General features: G+C 41.2%; 1 protein-coding gene across 4 annotated transcripts in view; it reads right to left on the bottom strand.

The window, feature by feature from the left end:
- Nucleotides 1–19,909, bottom strand: part of ATXN7 (ataxin 7) — a 136,256-nt gene that overhangs the window by 26,861 nt on the left and 89,486 nt on the right. The window lies entirely within an intron of this gene.

Here is a 19,909-nt window from a genome sequence, read left to right as displayed (position 1 = left end):
CAGACTTCTGTGAGAAAGGTGTGCTGCTTATCGAAGGAGGCAGAAATCACTTACTAATAAACCTAACCCACTTTAAGTTATCTTCTCCGGTGGGGGACAGGTGTAGGCTGCATATCTAGTGCATATGTCAGTCCAGGAAGAGACTAAGCTCTTCTCCTAAAAGCTCAGAGGAACAACTTTTAAAATTCATTTAAAAATGAGTAAATTTACACCAACCAAAAAGAACGCTCATTCAAGCTATTTTATCAATAAAAAGTTGGCTCATTTTTCTGACAGAAATGAGTCACTCAGAAAGAACTGCAGGTGAATGGAATGGAATAAAGTGAAGATCAAGTCTCAAATTCAGCTTTATAGATCCAAAGGTGGAAATTTTAGGCCAATTATTGAAGAAATGATTCCTAAAACTCACAAATTTTTCTCTAAATGAAACTGACACTTTTGGATAGATTTGGTCAGATAAGGTCACAAAGAGTGTGTACTCTGTACAGAAAGGCCTTATGAAAAATACCAATCCACACACTTCAAGGAATGTATGATTTCATGGGGTCTCTGACAGCCCCATCCCACTAATACTCTACAACTGCTCCCTTTGAAAGCAAGGATTTTTTAATAATCAAGGTTGTAGGGGCGCCTGGGTGGTTCAGTCGGTTAAACGTCTGCCTTCGGCTCAGGTCATGATCCCAGGGTCCTGGGATCGAGCCCTGCATCGGGCTCCCTGCCCAGCGGGGAGCCTGCTTCTCCCTCTCTCTCTGCCTGATGCTCTGCCTACTTGTGTTCTCTCTCTCTGTCAAATAAATAAATAAAATCTTAAAAAAAAAAAAATCAAGGTTGTAACATGGCTATAAAATGTTAAATGCACATGTATGGATCGTTTGGCCAGGTATAGCAAGTAATAACTGCATGTAACAAAAGGCTCAGTTTGGAAACTTAGGATCATTCATTAAGCAGGCCCTTCACAAAACTTATTAAATTGTTTATTTTAACATCCAGGTTGAAAAATAACGCTAATGTGCTTATTATCCAGCTCCCAATTAACCCAAACTATCATACTTCACTTTCAAGTTGCCAAACACGATTCGTGGAGGTGTCAATTGGCATCAGCTGTCTTTCTAAGAATGACCCTTTAAAAAACATCCAAGATCAAGGAACTATAAATCAAGACTACATAAACATTTTTCAACTCTCAGAGCATCTTCCTTGCACATCTCCTTTGCTCCACATCAGGGTTTTCCCTAGACTTTTGACATTCAAAGCTGAATCCCATTCCAGATCTTGCGTCATTTCTATACATTATCTAGATTATGATCTTCTTACTATACTTTTCAAAATTCAGCAGCTGACTAGGCATATGTAATTTAGCATTCTCCTAAGCATTATCGGTGAAACCATGACTTTGTGTTTGACACAGTAGTTATCTATTTTGTTCCTAATAACTATTAAAAAAAATACATGGCATCCTATCTAAATTCAGTGTGGACATGAAATCACTGCATGTGAACATGAAGCATTTAATGATGTCTTCTCACTACTTTCACAGTCAACTTTTCCCTGTAAGTTTTCTTCTTGTCTAAAGGCACGCTCATGTGTCTGACCCGCAAACACGGTCTTACCCCACTTTCTGTCCTCGCATATTCTCTTTAATTCTCAATCTGCTTTTTCTTTGATCCAACTTCTTTAGGATCCCCAGACACTCGATTAGACTACTCCAGAGAGAGCCTAGTGTAGTCCACAGCTAAAAAAACAGCCAATCCATAAGACTATCCCTGGAATATTCAAACCTCAGGTTGGGGAATCCAGAGCTGACCTCTGACAGGCAGTGCCTCAAAGGACAATTAGCCAAAACTGGAGCTGGGAGGCAGCCTCAGAAAAGCATGCTTAGGTGGGTTACAAACGGCACTGAAAAACAGGGAGGAAGAAAAAGTCTTTACCACAAAGCACTCAGCATCATTTCCACTAGAGAGATTTAATTGAAAAGGATGATTTCAACACTGGCTGCCCTAACAAATTAGTCTCCAACTGCGACTTCTGCCAAATGCATTTCTCCTCCCCCTAATGCAGAGGTGCTTTTAAATTAAAACATAAGGGGAAAGTGCAGAAAAGAGAGTCATTTACAGCACTTGGGCCACTTGAAACAACTTTTCACCAAAGGTCTATCATCAAATTATCAAGCTCTTCAAGTCAGTGCTTTATGACGGAAATAAAAGCCCCACTAAAGTATGCCGGGTCTCTTGGCATTTCCCCGTCTCTGGGCAGGGTGCGCACTTGCAGCATCCCCATTCACACTAGCTGCATGAAAGAGAACAGATCACAAAGGGCAGATTACAAGGGAGAACGACTCCGACTCCAGTGGGGGAAGGGACAGGCGTGAATGGATTGTAAATAATGTTGCTAAGAAGGGAGCAGAAATATGGCAACTTCAAATAATCCTCTTGCCAGGAATTCCTCCCATGGGGAGGGACTGTTCTTTCTGTACTCTGCTTTCAAGTGTGTGAGAAATATGAAAAACTTAACTGAGTATCTGGGGGTACTCCTCCCCTGCCATCTTAACTTGTAGCTCTCTGCAAACACTGTTACAATGACTTTTTTAAAAAGTCAAGTACTTTGTTAGAGGAGATGAAATGAAAGAGAAAAAGAGGAGGCACTGAATGGTTATCACAGGAGATCACCTTGGCTGTGAGTATAACATCATTTCTTCATAATCACTGTCATAAGACAGCTTGTTTTAAGGGACTGTGAATGGTCTAAATGACCAGTTCATTTCCCGATGGGGGCCCTTCCTATGCTTCTGCGACTGTGTTCAAGGTGCAGACTCAGAGCTGAGGGTTATCATCATGATCTCGAACAGGCATGCACAGATGTTTTTAGTGAAAGTACCTTTGGGGAAAAGGCTGCTGCTGCCTTGAGCAAAATACAGCCACCAAACTCTAGTTCTGCTGCCACCGTTTCTGACTACAGGCTGGCGTGCCACAAATGACATGCTGGCTGACACTTCTACGCTGCTAACAGTCCTAAGGACCTCGCTCTGCCGTCCTCAGGAAGCACAGTGTTACCCAAAGGATGCTGGCAGAGTACAGCAAGCCATCACCCTGCCTGAAACAAACATGATCTCACCGAGTGATGCACAGCATTTCCCCCAGATTCGCTCCTCTCTCCCTCTCCCTCTCTCTCTCTCTCTCTCTCTCTCTCTCTCTCTCTCTCTCGCAGTTATCAATGCCTTGAAAAATCTGCATTCCTCAGGTATCAACATGTGAGAAGAAAAAAGAGGCAAAACCAAAAATCGACCAGTCTCCAGCTACTTCTGGTTTAATCCTTCACTGGTTAGGGAACGAAGCATCCTACAGTTCGGTGACTTATCATTCCAAGTTTAGTGTTCCAATTTGTTATATACCAAGTGCAGTTCAATCATCAACATACTCAGTCCTTACCCAAGCTTCTCCGTAATCACATTTTGGGCCTATGTCCCAAATGAAAGATACAAGGCTATCATCAAAATGCAAAAAGGGAATTTAAAAAAAAACAAAGTATGCCTTTCCCACTCCGATCCAAATTTTACACACACACACACACACCCGTGCACACGTGCGTGTAGGAAGAGACTGAATTAAAGGAACCTGGTAAATTTAAATTTAAATTTTCATTGTTTTTGTTTTGTTTTTTTAAAATGAAAACTGCTACGCACGAATCCCCACAGGGAACACTGTCTTCCCAGGCCAAAAAGGAGTAGCAAGTCCAAGGTGCAATGGAATGACAGCACCATCTGCCATCAAGAGCTACACTGAGTCTAAGTCACATCCTTATTGCTATTCCCCACTAATTTTGTATCCTTTTAATTTCACTTTATTCTGAATGGGGGAGGGAAGCAAACAGTGAACACGGGAATGACAAAAACCTCAAACTCAGAACACAGCCCCAAAAGCCTTCATTAAGCACTCTGTTTAATAGGAATGGGTGATTTATTACTTAACAATGCCAATGTGTTCAATGAATCTGTAGCACACATTTTTTTTTTTTTTTTTAAAGAGAAACAGTATCTGCCCCACCTTCAGGCTGGAGCTATCACCTAATGAACATCAAAAGCAATGTTCAAAAACGAAACCACAAACAGCAAAACTAAAACTGCCTGACGAGAGAGTTTTAAAAAAAAATAAATTTTAGGGAATTAATAGCAATTTGATTAAAGGTTTAAAATCTGTCTATATTTACAGCCCTTCAAACTGGTAGCTAAATTTCAACCTCAATTAAAATCATCCGGTCAAGCTCATTACTGCAGAAGCCATGAAATGTGACTCCAGGGACAAGTCAAGAACGCCACTGTCACCTCACGCCCTGCTCACCCACAGAAGCAGGAGACAGGGCAACTTTGGGAACAGACTCCCAACACAGCCAAACACAACCAGCTGAGCTGCACTGGCTACCCTTGATAACACAACCGAAAAAAATCATTCTTTCTGGCAGTCAGTATGTAATTAAATTTTTATACACTCACTTTAAGTTACTGAATGACTTTCCAGGGCTACTGTTTGTATTTTGAAGTTGTTTCTCCTCTTGACACAGTGTTCTGCTTGAAACTTTGCTGTGGATTTGAAGTATCTGACAAAACAGCTTTCAAACACATTCTACAGGAAACACTATGAACTGCCTGTCACAAAACCTCACTTACCACAAGTGAGATAAAAAACAAACAGTTAAAGCGTGTCACAGCGTTCCTCCATTTTTAGAGAGCGGCTTAACTAATGCTTTCCCTGTTTTGAGATACGGGAACTGTTTGGTGCAAACCTCAGCATTTTGTTGGAGTTAATAACAAACTAGACTCCTGTCTGCGTTTGAACTTTGTCCAGACCACTCAAATGACATTTCAGAATGGCTCCTGTGAACGGCTTGCGGCAGCTAATCCCCCTTGTTGCGATTACCCACTCTGATCCACTAGCTCTGCAGAGCTCACTCCCTCCACGACTTGAGCACCGTACAGCTCAGGGCCTGCTGGCAGAGAAGGCCAAACGCCAGGAGGAAAGAGGCCTGCACGAGCTCTTCCCTGTAACGATAGCAAAGACCTAACCCACCTCCCGCAAGCTCATCCACAACTGGGCCCCGAGCCAAGCCCAGCCTCTGGAAACTGCCTCGGAAAACTTACCCAGTGCAGCTTTCAGCCCTCGTGCGGAGGAAGGGCTGTTCTGGAGAGGCTTCTTGTCACCTTCCATTCACATAATCTGGTTGTGCTTCACTGCACACTTGCTACTGCAAGCTTGCATCATGACTTGGGTCTGCCCACCAACTCCAAATATGCTCCATGTTTGGTCTTATGTAACATTTGCTACTACTGTAAAAAGCACTTGAATTACAAAGGTCCTGGCAGATCAACAGAAAACAAGGGGTGGAGTCTAATTTCATCTAATATGGTCATACAAGGCGTCCTGGCTGGTGTAAATTAATCCTTCTACTTGAGAGGCAACTTGCCAAAACTGGGGAAGATGGAACTTATGAATTTAACCTGCTAAACTGTGAATTTACTCACACTCTGATTTTTCTGAATACCTTGAAATGGATGCTGCTGCATCCAGGTATATTAGAAAACTTACATGATTCATTATACAGCCTACATGTTAAGCCTCCATAGACCTAGAAGTTTTAAAGTTAATGCATTTCTATAAAAATCAGCAGCCTCTCTCAACATTTTATGTCCCCATGATCTATACTTAAAAATAATTAAAATTTGTCATACTGAAGCTTACTTTTCCTTCCTAAATCCAGTAACAAAAATCTTAACCAATTTTCTGTGCATTTTTGTAAAATACATCTAATGTCAGAAGAATATATACCTGATCGTCCAGAGTTTGGTGTTCAATCATTACATGACTGACTAAAGCTGGGACCTTTTATACTTTTAATCCAAAAACTTCTCTCATTGATGGCTCTTTATAAAGTGTCTTCCTGGTCTGTTTCCCTATCTCAGCCCTATCATACTCCCCACAAAGCTACCCCCCACCCCCCATTCTCAATCCCCAAATCTTACGGTCAAATAGACATGGAAAAAAAATGGCCAACTGATCTGAGTTTTATGATGATAAAGGCTGCACACATAAATAGACTCGGATGCCTGATAGTTCAGAATGAACACTTTTAAATGTCAAAAGGAGGGGGGAAATTCCTCTACAGAATCCCATCACCCCATAGAGAATATTTGGCTAGAAGTCATGAATTACATGTGTGGAAAAGATTTGGCTTGGAAGGGGTGGGAAAGAGTCATGAGTCGTAGGAAATGGTTTCTACTAGACCAGACACAAATTCTAAATTTACTCTAAAACAAAAGAATAGTAGCCACACTGCTTTAATTTCATGGCAATCATTCAGATCCTACCCAAGGCAGCAATATTAAGATCCAGAGGGTTTTCTGAAACCTACTTTTTTTTCCCCCCAGACTTCTTACAGTCACATTCAAACAATGCAAAACTATGGTCATCCCTAGAAGATGCCAGAACACCAGGTAAGGGGCAACAGCAGGTCTCAGAAGCCCAGGATGAGAAAAATCTTCCAAAAGTTTAGCAAAAATAAGAAGTTTAGGTTAATTCACCAAAGGTCTTCTTAAGCTAGAAGAAAAAATTCCACTGCTATCCTACCTGATTGCAACAGGTCTTAGCATTGTTCACTGCACCCACCCACCCCCCCCAAGGGGCAGCTGAGGAGTCTCCTTGATGTCATGGCCACAGGACAAAACTGAGATAAGACGCCCTTTCTCAGACTAAGCCTCAGTTCCACATCACTGCACCTGTCAGGCCAGACCCCAGAGTCCTCGCTGTTCTCCCAGCACAAATTCTTGACTTGACTTTCTAATGTTCCCTTTTGTAGATGGCGGTAGGGCAAAGGGGGAAAAAATCCTTACAAACCCCAGTCAATCCATGAGTTCTCAGAACCAAATCTTATCTCTAATTCTGATGAAAACTAGGGTGGATTTCAGCAAACATTCTTAATTGCTACAAATACACATCTATATTTAATTTCACAAACAGCTGACCCTTGAACAATGTGGGGGTTAGGGGAACTGACCCCCTACACCCCACAGTGGAAAAATCTGTCTACCTTTTGATTCCCCCAAAACTTAACTACGAAAAGCATCCTACTGATGAGAAGCATTACTGTTAACATAAAGCTAATTAACACATATTTTCTGTCATACATATTACACACTGTAGTCTTAAAATGAGCAGGGAAAAGAAAATGTTATTAAGAAAATTATAAGGAAAAGAAAATACATTTACAGTACTGTATTTACTGAAAAAGCTCTGCGGATAAATGGATAAAATCTGCACAGCTCAAATCCATGTTTTTCAAGGGTCAATTGCATAAACAAGAGAGAAGCAATTCAAACTTATTTTTAAGATCTATAACCAAAAAGGGATGAATGACAGTGTAAGTCAGGAAAATATAATTTTGTACAATAAGAATATATACAAATACAAAAAAAATGGGCATAAAGCTTTAAATTTTTAAACACACACATTCTCCTCCCTGAATGCCCCGAGTAAAATGTTTAAGCAAATACTTAAATACCACTTTGTTCTGCTCAGACAGCATTCTTACTGTTTTCTACAAACCAGCTCCAGATATCCTATCTAAATGAAGTTTATTTTGATACTAAGTTTCCCAATGATAGCTCATATTTAAGTGTCTAGGTCTGGGGACATGGTCACATTTCATTTTTCCTATGAAAAAAAAATTCAAAGACTACAGACTAAAAAAAGACTGCAGACTAAAATACCATTTTAATAGAATAACATCCATGCCTTACAGACCAAAAATTGCAGGTATCGGCTGTGTTGTGGATGGTGTGCATTCATCAGTTTTATTCTGGTGCACAAAGGGAGTCCTGAGCTGACAAAAATTCTTCGGTGAATGGGCCTGCTCCCAGCAAAGGAGCATACCAGCAGCCGCCAGGAAGGGCAGCGCCTCCAGGGCCTGGGCTGAGGGGGCAACCAGCCCGCTGCAGTCTCATCACTTCCAGTCATGCGGCCTAGTCCAGGCCAAGAGCCTTCTGTCCCTCAGGGTCTGCGTCCTCTCCTGGGAAGTGCTAAGACCGCCTCCTCCCGCTGGGTTGCGGCGAGGAGTAAGGAGGTCATGCACATAATGCGGAGCCTGGCACCTCTTCAGTGCCCCATACAGGTTAGCTCTTATGAGTGGAATCAAGGAGAAGTTAGATGGTGGACATCATTTCAAAGAAAGGGGAAGAGGACAAAGAGGTGCCTACTGCCGAAATTAGTGACGTCCCCAGCAAATCTCGGGATTTCCTAAATCAAATCCTGGAGAGGCCGGCCAGTGTCATTCGGCGTTCAGCAGGGCCCCCAACATGTTGCCGGCCGCGGCAGGGGGAAGACTGTGCTATGTCACTGGTGGTAGTCAGTGCTCTGGTTCACAGGAGCGCAAGTCTCCGCTGACTCCACTTCAGTGTCTCAGCAGGCTGGGCAAGTTATAATTGGCCTTAATTGGCACTTACAGGAGCTTTAACATTCCTCACCTGCTGCCAAGGAACACTTAAAGGGGGAGAAAGTATTTTCAAACTTGGAAATACCAAGCGATTCATTCAGCTGTGGGCCTGGAAGCCTGCTATCCAGAATCAGATTAGCTTCACCAAAGAATGTTGCTATGCTGTTACCCAGTGCTCATTAGGTACTCGCGCCGGATTAGGAGAGGTGGGAGATGAAGTAGAAATGGGGATAATTCACGTTGGGGGCTAATCATGCAGCAGCCTTCTTCGGGCTGGCATCATCTGATCTTTTGGTGGATGGCTCTTCAGGGCTCGGCCACACTTCATGTGTGTATCCCCTTTCAACAGTTCTAGTTGTTCAAAGGCAGGCCAATAAAGTAAGTATAACCTCATGGCCTGATTTACAGAGGCTTTGTGTTAACCACAGTCTGACCTCAGTCCAGTCATTATTTGATACACAAAGTGAACACTGTTAAAAGGTGACCAATCACACCAAATGCAAGGGGGATAATGAGATCAGAAATAAAACTGACAACAGATTAAAATCATCGGTCCTGCTGTTATCTTCTAGGAGCCTATACATTTTGCAGAGAGGAATCCCAGCCTAGCAGACCTAGATTTCTCTCCTAAGGTAAATTCCAAGCAGGATGAATAGAAATTTCCCACAGATGCCAAGAAAATTGCCTATGATTGCTTAAATGAATATTTTTTTTAAATCATTGCTCATTTTGAAAGATCTCTTTGCCTCATATCATTCCATATTACTCAAATTCAGAAGATACGTGCTAACACTGGTAAAAAAAGTTTGTGCTTGTTTCAGAGACTTGGTTCAAAGTCAAATTACAATCAATCGTGTGTGTGTGTGTGTGTGTGTGTGTGTATAAAACACTTTAAGATGCTTTAGCAAAAGAAACTGAATTTTAGAAAGATAAATAAAACACCTACTCCTGATGGTGATACTTTCATACATGCCTAGTAGATATAAAGTATTAACAGCCTTTGTGGAAAACAATCTAGTAGCAGCTATTAACAATGCCTATCAATATCCTTTCTGACCCAGGATTCCCTTCCTGAGACTCTAATCCCACAGAAGCAAAGCCACCAGTAGTTAAGGACGTTTGTAGCAGGAGGGCTACTGTAGCTTTGTTCATGGAGGCAAAAAGCAGGAAATAAGTGTGATGTCCACAGACAAGAGGACTTCGAGGAGAAAGCTACTGCCCAGCCACACCTTAGAATAGTAAGCAACCATTAAAAAGGGGGGATTAGCGTTATCCTGGCCTGTGAATGAATTCCCATGTGGTACTGCTGAGTAGAAAAGAAGCAGAAGTGTGCGTAATAGAATCCATTTTTCATAAAACTATGATCAAAAGTCCCTACTAATAAAACATAGGATTATATGTGTTCATATAGATTTATTAGTATGAGAAAAAATATAGAAGTATGTAAACTAAGTTATGTACTACACTGTATCAAGTTACATAGATGGTGTACAGAAAGAGAAGACTGTTAACAGTTGGAGACAGTGAGTAGGGAGAAAGAGCCAATGAAATAAGAAAAAAGGAGGCTGAAGTGAAACAGCGTATTTGAGATTATGTATATATATAAAAATATATGATGTTTATATATTTAATATATTCATGCATCATTCAAAAAATCCATAAACTAATTTAACAAATTTTTGTTCTTAAAAAATGCAATGTGAAAGGAGCTGAAGAAAAATTTAGACAGCATTACATTCTGGTATTACATCAAACAAGCATATCCTGATTAGGGCTCCCATTTCATTTGTTTGGCTAAGCAGACTGAGATTCAAGTAGCACAACTGAACACACTAAGAATCACATAGAAAAAAGGCCTATTAGCCACTCTGGCGAAACAGTATTTTAATATTCTAAAGCTCACTACAAATCTTCAGTATTAGAAATTCTAACAATCTTTTGAAAATATCAAGCATAAGAAGCAATAAACAAATTTCACTCCAGAGTTTATTTCTGACTCTAGGAGACTATAGATCAGGAACTCTTAACATGTGTGATTAGGGGCTTACTGCTTGTATCTTAACTTTTAAAACTGAGATAATTACCTTCCCTGATCTCTCTCTCTTTTTTTTTAAGCTTTCAAACACACAAGAGGAAAAGGTATAAAATTTCTTTGAAGTTCAATCTGAGAACTGTTGTCTTAATAACAAAACGTAGAAGTAAACCTAAAGACTGGGATTTCTATATACACAATGTGAAATGAGGAAGCCAAGAGCTAAGTTTAGCCACTGCTCCCTTGCCTCAAACCAGTTTGTTTTATGGGCTTGGACTAGCACATGCATGGGCGGAATTATTCCAGCCAGGTAGTAGGTGTTACACGCATAAAGAAGCAAAAAAACTCCCTCTTCTGGTCATATGTAAGACCACAGCTGAACAGGGTTGGAATAGCAGGTGTCTGTGTATCGTAACCAGTAAACATACACATTAGTCTTGTGAAGTGACTCAGGAAAAACATCTTTTAGCAAATATAACTAAAATGCGGCTTTATATACTGAAATAACCCCCTTTAAAATCTGAAGCACAGCCATCCCGATGATTTCTATATATAGTAGACAGGTCAAGAAAAGCACTGGTGGATAAACAGTATTTATTTACTGATTGATTAATGCTGCTAGAAACCCACATTTTCACTGCCTTATTCCGGTGATGCAAATCAGAACTGTTGAAGTAGTTCATTAAATCACAGTAATACTAAGCTGGAAGGCAGCTCTGACCAGCCTCCATGTGGAGAATCAATACTCTGAAATAAATGACAGACATTCCCAAAGAAGAATGTTCTTTAAAGCACTGCCTGTCATAATGCAATACTGAGAAACTACATGTCTACCAATAGAGGACTGGTGAAATTCATTTAAATACACTAATAAAGTGGAATAATAGGCAGTCTTTAAAAAGAAGTGGCGTAGTATGAATTCACATGAAAAAATAAGATAGGTTATTAAGTTAAAAGTAAATTTATAATATATCCAATGTTAATGTGAATGAGGGAACAAGAAATATGCAGCCAAATAGGTCTATGTGCAGGGTCTAGAAAGCTTCCAAGGGTATATGCCAAACTGCAGCCCTGAAAAGTAACATGGAGGAGCTTTATTCATTCTGATTTCATATTCATCCTCCTCTTTCGTATTTATTTTTCTTTTACAATGTATATTACTATGTTAATAATGAAAAAAACATCAAAATGCCTGTGTTTTTGCTTTGGAATTGGTATGTTTTTGTTAGCTGAATGAGAAGCTGAGAAATCCCAGGAAAGCAGGCACATCCTCTTTTGCTTCCCAGCATTTAGGACTAGGTAGGCACCTAGGACTAGGTAACTACCATTCCACAAAACAACAACAACAAACTAAAAAGAATAAATGACCCCCAAGTTTGGCATCATTGCAATAATTATTTTCAACCCCTACAATATTTAGAAAATGCCTAAAGACTGAATATAATACATCAAGGCTTTTCATTCCAGTCAGTACACCTCATTTACAAAAAAAAAAAAAAAAAAAAAGCCCCCACACAAATTGGAAGAACAACTCCCCTGGGTCCATAAACTAGGTAAATTCATCCAGTTGCCTGAGCCAAAAACCCCATGAGTCACTCCTTGTCCCTTCTTTCCCCATATTGCTAATCCCCTGTCCATCAGCAGACCCTGCTGGCTTTCTCCGTCCATGCCGACTGCAATTCTGGCCACACTCTCAGCTTCTCCAGCCTCTGCTACAATCTCGATGTAAGCCTTCTCTCCTGATTCAGCTCTCAACTGGACTAGAGCAAAACAGCTCACCAACTGGTCTCACTGATTCTGCTCCTGCCCCTATGTTCCACAGAGCAACCATCAATCAGATCAGGACACTTCCTGCTCAAAACCCTCCAGCAACTTCGAATCACCTGCACTGTCCAATCCTGATCCTTTGGTGGCCCCAAGAAGATCCCAGTAGTCCCCCCTTTTCTGAACCTTAACCCAGACCCCTCACGTCCTTACACATTGCTTCTCCACCTCCTCACTGGCCTTTCTGCCATGCGCATTTCCACCTCAGGGTCTCTGCACCTGCTATTTTCTCTGTGTCCAACACCGGTCTTCCACATCTTCAGAAGCCTGGCTCTTTTTCTCAGTGAGCTTCAAAATCAACACCTCAGAGAAGCTTTCTTTGACTAGCCTTACATAAAGGGTCTTGCCCCAGTGGTCATTCTCTCTCACAATATTCTTAGCATTTATCACTACTTGACGTAATCTTATTTTACTTGATTTTGTCTCCACCCTCCCTAACCAGACTGTAAGCTGCAAGAGACACTGCTTTAGTAGTTCAGTAGGAGCAATGCCTAGAGCTGACACTAGGTACTCAATAAATATTTGTTAAAAGCATGAATAATATCACAGCCAATTTATTTTTTTAAGCAATTGGAAAGGCACATTAATAGAGGCAGAGATTCATTAAGAGGAAAAATCAATACATTTTATAACTATAAATTTAAATGTTGCTCCTATAAATGGCATAAATAACCTTTTTTTTAAAAGATATTTTTTATTCATTTGAGACACAGAGAGAGAGAGTATGAGCAGGGGGAGACGCAGAGGCAGAAGGAGAGGGAGAAGCAGGCTCCCTGCTGAGCCAGGAGCGCAATGTGGGGTTCGATCCCAGGACCCTGGGATCATGATGTGAGCCGAAGGCAGAGACTTAACAATATGAGCCACCCAGGCACCCCAATAACACCATTTAAAGATACCGCTTATTATATAACTGAGGAAAAAAGATAAAATACTAGCTAGGGACAAAGTGGTCCTTTATTTGATACTACTGAAGTTATATGAAAAAATTAATTAGCACTGTTTCGCTTGTGGCAAAGAAAAACTGAATTCACTGCATTTATTTTGTATCATGTTTTTTTTGGTGTCAAGAAATTTAGGTCAAATGGTCAACTTCAAATTTCCACTGAGAGTTACACTAACGTCCACCTTCATATCATTCACGTTTTGATGTGCCTGCTCTGGTTAGCTCCCTTCCCTGACTCAGCCCTGACTGCTGGAGAAAGGCTTGGCATATGTCTCAGAAGCAAAAGAGTGAAGTATGTTTGGCTCTGCAACAAGTTTCAATCTTTATACTGACTGCAGAAATAAATATGCCAACCAACTCTTTAAAGAAGCTACGGAATGATGATGGACCTCGCCTTACCGTCCGCGACTGGGGGCCATCAGACTATGACAGACCTTATTTTTGAAAAATAAATTTGTTAAAATCTGCACGTTAAAAAAAAGCGCAGCAGCAGCAGCAGCTACAGAATGTTATGGGGCTGAAACAAGAAGAGGAGCTTGGCTTTGGACTACTAGGATTTAAGGTTAAAACAGAGTAGGAGAACAGGCTGAAGAGAAATCCAGCAACTATGCTAAATCGATTATCTACCTACTACCATTACGTCTTCGAATTACTGAATGTTCTCTCTGAGGTAATGGGTTTACAATGCTGACCCAGCTACTCTACGCCAACTTTAAAGTTCTACCTGAGCTAGGACATCTGTCACTAATGATAGTTTTGTGACATGTGGAATTCATTACATCTTCCCTAGATTTTCTTTTAACTCTATACATCCTTATTACATGCAAGAGAAATAGACAGGAGTCGCCAGAAAAGCTGGCCTGGTACATTTTATCCATGTGAAAGAAATTTAATCTAGGAGTTTTATTTGTAAACTGGGAATAGAACTATCCACTCAGTGGGTTGCTAAGAACAGGAAATGAGACAATACATACAACAATGCTTTGTGAATCACCAAATACTATTAAAAATCATCATTAGTTTGTGGACTTTTAGATGAATGGCAATCCTGAAAAGATTATCACTAAAAGTTTCAAAGCAGAAAAAGGCCCAGATTATAAAAATGCAGGGGCCAAATTTAGCCAGCACAATGGACAGAACAGAGGAACATTTTTTTCTTTATCCAAAAACAAAGTTACTTAATGGCCAAATAAAATAACTCATTCAAAATACCTGAAATTGTTACTTTCAACCATATGGCAAAAGGGGAAGGGTGTTCTTTATTAAACAGCAAAAGCTCTGCTTTGTGATGTAGATTAATTCAATCAAATGATAGCAATTACTGGTCACAACTACTGAAATGCTGTCAACAATGGGAATCAGCATTTATGCCAGAACCAGCCTATCGGCTCTCACAGATTAAGACTCATTCTGCTCATACACTAACATTCTTTGAAACCAATTTAATTAGCTCAAAAAAGTATGAGTAATTTCTGTTTACTCATCTTCTGATATTTTTGAAAAATATAATTTATGCTGGCATCTAAAAGAATCCACACCACCTCAGTGCACTTCAAGGAACATTAAATTCAAGCAATGTGTGCGGCTGTTAATTTTGCAGGATCGTAATATCTGCAAGTAGAGAAAGATATAAGATCACAGCAGTATTTCTGCTAATGTTACTTTCACAGTTAAGAAAAAGCCAGACTTATAAAATTCCAACCCTCCACCACACCTCCCATCTATGAACAGAGGTCTGAGAGAGGAAATAGGTTTTACGCTGAGGACCAGACTCACACACCACTCACGGTGACTGGAAGGGGCTCAGTACATAATCAATACAAAATACCAACTGATAAAAGATCAAGGGTATTTGTCCTCTGTGATCCTTTTGCAGATCAAAATGTGACTTGAGAATCTGCTTCTTAGGCATGACAACTTCCTAGGGCTGGGGTTGGCCTCAGGGGACAGACAGCTCCTTAAACATGAGAAGAAACCAAATCCAACAGCTTGAGCCGGTGTTCCCCAAAACATTGAGTAGGTATCACTCCCCATCATTAACAACATTAAATCTCAAGTGACAACTTACTCCTTTCCCAAATCTCTTTCAATTCTTGGTAACAAACACCACACTACCGGGTAGATAACACTTGCCTAAAACGTGCTTGTCTCCTTTTCCACAAAGGGAGCAGGCCTCAGGGCTCAGAGCTAGCACAGGAAGAACATCAACAAAGAATTTAATCACCTCTTCACTTTATTTATTTTTATTTACACTTAGCATCTCTGGAAAACACCACCAGTCTTCCTGTTGATGATTCTGGTTAGATTTTCTTTGTAAAGGATTTATTTAAATAGAAGTGGTTTGATTTAAAGAAAAATATTAAGTGGAATTATGTAAGCACATCATAAATAGAGAACCCAATTGATTAAAATCGGGGAAAGGTGGCAGAGGCACATGTGACCATGAGGCCTTGCTCAGGGACGCAGGGCTGAGCCAAAAGGTGAACAAATGGGTCAACTTAATTAACCTGGGGCAAAATACTTTAACAGCTGACTTTCAAGCAGGGTTTCAATTTATTAGAGATTCTAACTGTGGCACCTGTCCAAGCTGAACGACCAGCATTCACTTATTTAACCGAGGTAAGATCACCTCACGTCTGCACAAAACACAGGTTGAGAGGAATTAAGGTATTCTTCGTAAGCAAACTCAAAGAGAAGCAGCAGAGCAAAGACCAGGACATGCACACAGTGTGTCAGAATCACTTGGGAAGCTCTTCCAAAACAAAACCCCAAAGACACCCCACAAATCACCAGCGAACCCAACCTGTTCAGATCCATAGCCAACATATGTAAATAGGACTACACATTTTATGCTATTCAGTAGCCAATTTAGGACCAACACATTTATTACTAGATAACTGAGGTTCCCACCTTGGTCAACAACCTCAAAAGAAGGGTGCTTCTGGCCCTAAGGAACGGCACCATCTCAGCCCTCCTCCGTACTCAAAGTTTTAGAGGCAATTAACAGGGCATTTCCAGCATGTAATAAAAAAAGTTAAAAATCAGTTTAAAAAAACAAGGGCCTCCTTTCGAGCCATCCTTGCTAGACTCAACAAATTGCTGAGTGCCAATCTACATCAGTCACTGTGCCAGGCACCACGAACACAAAGCAACAACCCTGACAGAGTGGAGGGATCTGCTGTGATCCCAGGGCATCCCGGCCAGCCTGGGGGTCAGAATCCATCTCCGGAGTGGTTTAGAATGTAGATTGCTAGGTCCTATCCCAGAGATTCCCATCTAGTCAGTCGGAATGGTCCTTGGGAAGCTGCCCATTTAGAAAGCTCCTCTCTGATTCAGATGCACAGCAGGTTTGGGATCCAATGATTCAAATTATACTTTCAAATCTGAAATTAACAGTAAGGAACATCTTGCTCTCAAAAATACCAAGTAACTAAAGGAAAAATATGCAGTATCCCGGACTAGTTCAAAACATTAAGACAACATCAAGAAAGTATGATATTACTACGCCGCTTCCAAGAAAAAAAGCAATCTATACTATGAAAGCAAATAGACCAATGAGAAACTGGGAATGCCAAAATGACACTACTATCAATCAACATCATTGCTCACATGGAAATCCTGGTTAATCGTTAGCTCCCAAAAAAGCAGCTCGGCTAGCAAAAAAGTATATTATCTCTCACTACTCTTGGTAATAAGCTGCTCACCAATTCACAGTAACATTACCACCACCAAGAACCGATTTACAAGCCTTGTTGCTATTGTGGCTTCCTTCTCTGCCCTGGCAGCAGTGGTTTTAAAGGAACTGCCTGTTGGATTTTGCAGCAACTGCTCACTTGTTCATAAAAGTCACAGATGATTATCAGTAATACATTAATTCACAGAAGACTGCCCACACATTTTCACCAATTTCATGCACAAAGATAAGAAAAGAGAATCCCTCGATTGGCAGGTATGGATTCTTCCTAATACCTAATAAATAAACTATAATGGCCACTGGGAAGGATTTTGAATTTAAATCTCTTTTTGGTGTTAACACATAAGAATGGGCCTTGGGGAATTACAACAAAAAAACACATGGGTTCCAAAAAAACAACAAACAAAAAAACCAAAACCAAAACCAAACTTTTCCTGTTATAACCCCTATCCCCAAGGATAGAAGAGACACTGGCAGCACCGGGAATGCTTCTTGGCACTGGAGACCCTGCCCACCCCTCCTTCCCTCCAGGTGAGTGGTGTGTGGGTCCCAAATCTCCCCAGGGTCATCACATGGTGCTTCCCTCCACTTCATGCAGTTGCACCCAATGCCTCACATCTACGCATGTCCAAACCTCCTGTTTGTTTGCCATCAGCCTTCTCCTTGGTTCTGCCTCACAGAGGGAGGTCCTTCAACATTTCCCAGCCAAAAACCTCTCTCAGAACACTTGGGCCCCAACTTCCTGCCAGGGACTCTTCTCTCTTACAGCTTTAATATTTCTCTTGCCACTAGAGGGACCAAGCCCACCCCCACCCAGTGGCTTTATCAGTCCCATCCCAGCCCCTGCATAGCCACAAAAGGCATTTGAGTATGTGAATCTTGCATTCACATCTTCTCATTTACATGTTTGAAGTGACCACCATTCCTTTCTCCTTCTACAAGTATCTTATTAGAAGATACTGGGTGGACGAGGGACTGGTAGAGAAAAAGGGTAAAAATGTGATTTTATGGGACTCCCTCACCCCTGTCCCCAGTACACTGACATTCTTAAAAAGAGAATGAGAGAAAGAAAATCATCTCCATAAGATGCGCTGGAACAACTGTGTGAGGTGCTTCTGGAAGAGGGGACCAAAAGGGCCCCTTTCTGCCTAAGGGAGTCCTGGAAGAGGTAACACATTTTTAGTGGGCCTTGCCTTAAGCTGCAGCTGTTTTCACACTGCCGTTTTTGGTCCCTTTTGATCCAGTCTGCCCCCCCACCAATCCTCTCTGGAGGACCACTAAGTCACCACTCTGGGGCTAAGAAACTTGGAGCACATCCCCACGACACATCAAGGCCAGGGGCGTCTAATGGGCACTGAGGCTCTGACAGCTAGCCCCAGCCTGTCTCGGCACACTGCCCATCCATGTGTGGGAACATCAGCCCTGGCCAATGGAGACTCCATGCAGCCCATCCCAGACAGCGTGGAATTTCCTGCCTCTGCTCATATCATCGCTACTGCCAACCTAGGGCCACCAAATGTGGCTGTTCAGCGCACAAACTGTGAAGTTAGGTATGGTAGCCCTATCCATCCCCATCAAAACACTTCCATTTTAGGGGATTATAAGTGATTTTTAAAAAGTATTTTCTGCATCCTCCACAATGGACATGTATTACATACCTAAAAACTGAAGAAAAACATTTGCACATGGGACAACAGATCCATTCTACTCTTCAGAATTGCCTAACCCGAAGGCAATTTTCTCTAAGAAGCCTTTTCATCAAGAAGCAATTTGTGTTCCTCCTTATTCTTAAGACCCTGGACTATTTTTTGACGTTAGACACAAACCTTCCTGTATCCACAGCTGTACTTCTCTCTCTCTCGCTCATGCCTATTATGTGTCAGGCATTGTATGAGGCGCTTTACCATGTCGTTTCACTTATGGTCACTAAGAACCTATGAGGTTGCTATTACTATTCTGACACTGTAACAAAGGAAGCTGAGGATGGAAAACTTTCTCAGGGCAAATGAACAGCTTATAGTTCTTTCAAGTTTAAATTTAAATCCAGTCTAGTTTGGCTTAAAAATCCTGAACTCCAAAATACTTGGCAATTGATTAACTGCCTTTTCCAATACTAACCTCTATGACTCTTAATCAGGAAGACAATATCTTATTCACCTTTGTACTCACTCTAGAGCCTACCCCAGGGCTTCACTGAGAATCAGAAACTCAAAAAACCTTTTTCTGGTTACATAAAAAAATCTATTCCTTCAGGAAAACATGGGGGGATGTTGATATGATGACGTGACTCTTAAAACAACTGTTGTCCCAACAGCAAGCCTTGTAAGTTTTAGCTTTAAAATGCGCCTCAAAGCTATGCTGTTTCCCCTGCTCTAGTGCCCCACCTTAGCCTTAGTCTGTTATCATGTCTTGCCTTTGAACTCATCCCTGCTTCTACCCTTCTACAATTTATTCTCAGCAAATTCACCAGTGAGGTCGGCCTATGTTACTTTCTTATATAATAAGCCCTACAATGCCCCCAAGCTGCTTCTTATTCTGGCCTTCAAGGCTGTGCACGATCAGGGTCCCTGCCCACAAGCGCAGACCTCTCTAGTCTCTACTTCCCTTCACTAACTACCCTCTACCTATGGTGGTCAACTGTGCACCAGCTCTTCCCTCTGTATAAGAATGCTCTTACTCCAGATTGCCACATGGGTGGCTCCATCCCATCACTTACAGTTCGGGTCACCAGGGTTACCTCCTCAGAAGCCTCACTTAAACACTCTATCTATAGAACGATCCCGTTGTTATTCTGTCTCAAGCTTGCATCTGTAATACTGAGGACAATGAAAAAACAACTCACAGTTGTTTAAAAAGTATTTCTCGTTAGTTTTGCCTGTCTCTTAAGCTAGATTGCAAACTCCAAGGAGGTAAATAAGGATCATACTACACATCCTCAAGC

The sequence above is a fragment of the Phoca vitulina genome, unplaced genomic scaffold, assembly GCF_004348235.1.
Source record: "Phoca vitulina isolate PV1807 unplaced genomic scaffold, GSC_HSeal_1.0 scaffold13, whole genome shotgun sequence".
Lineage (NCBI taxonomy): Eukaryota > Metazoa > Chordata > Mammalia > Carnivora > Phocidae > Phoca > Phoca vitulina.
This window is presented reverse-complemented; position numbering and strand designations above follow the sequence as displayed.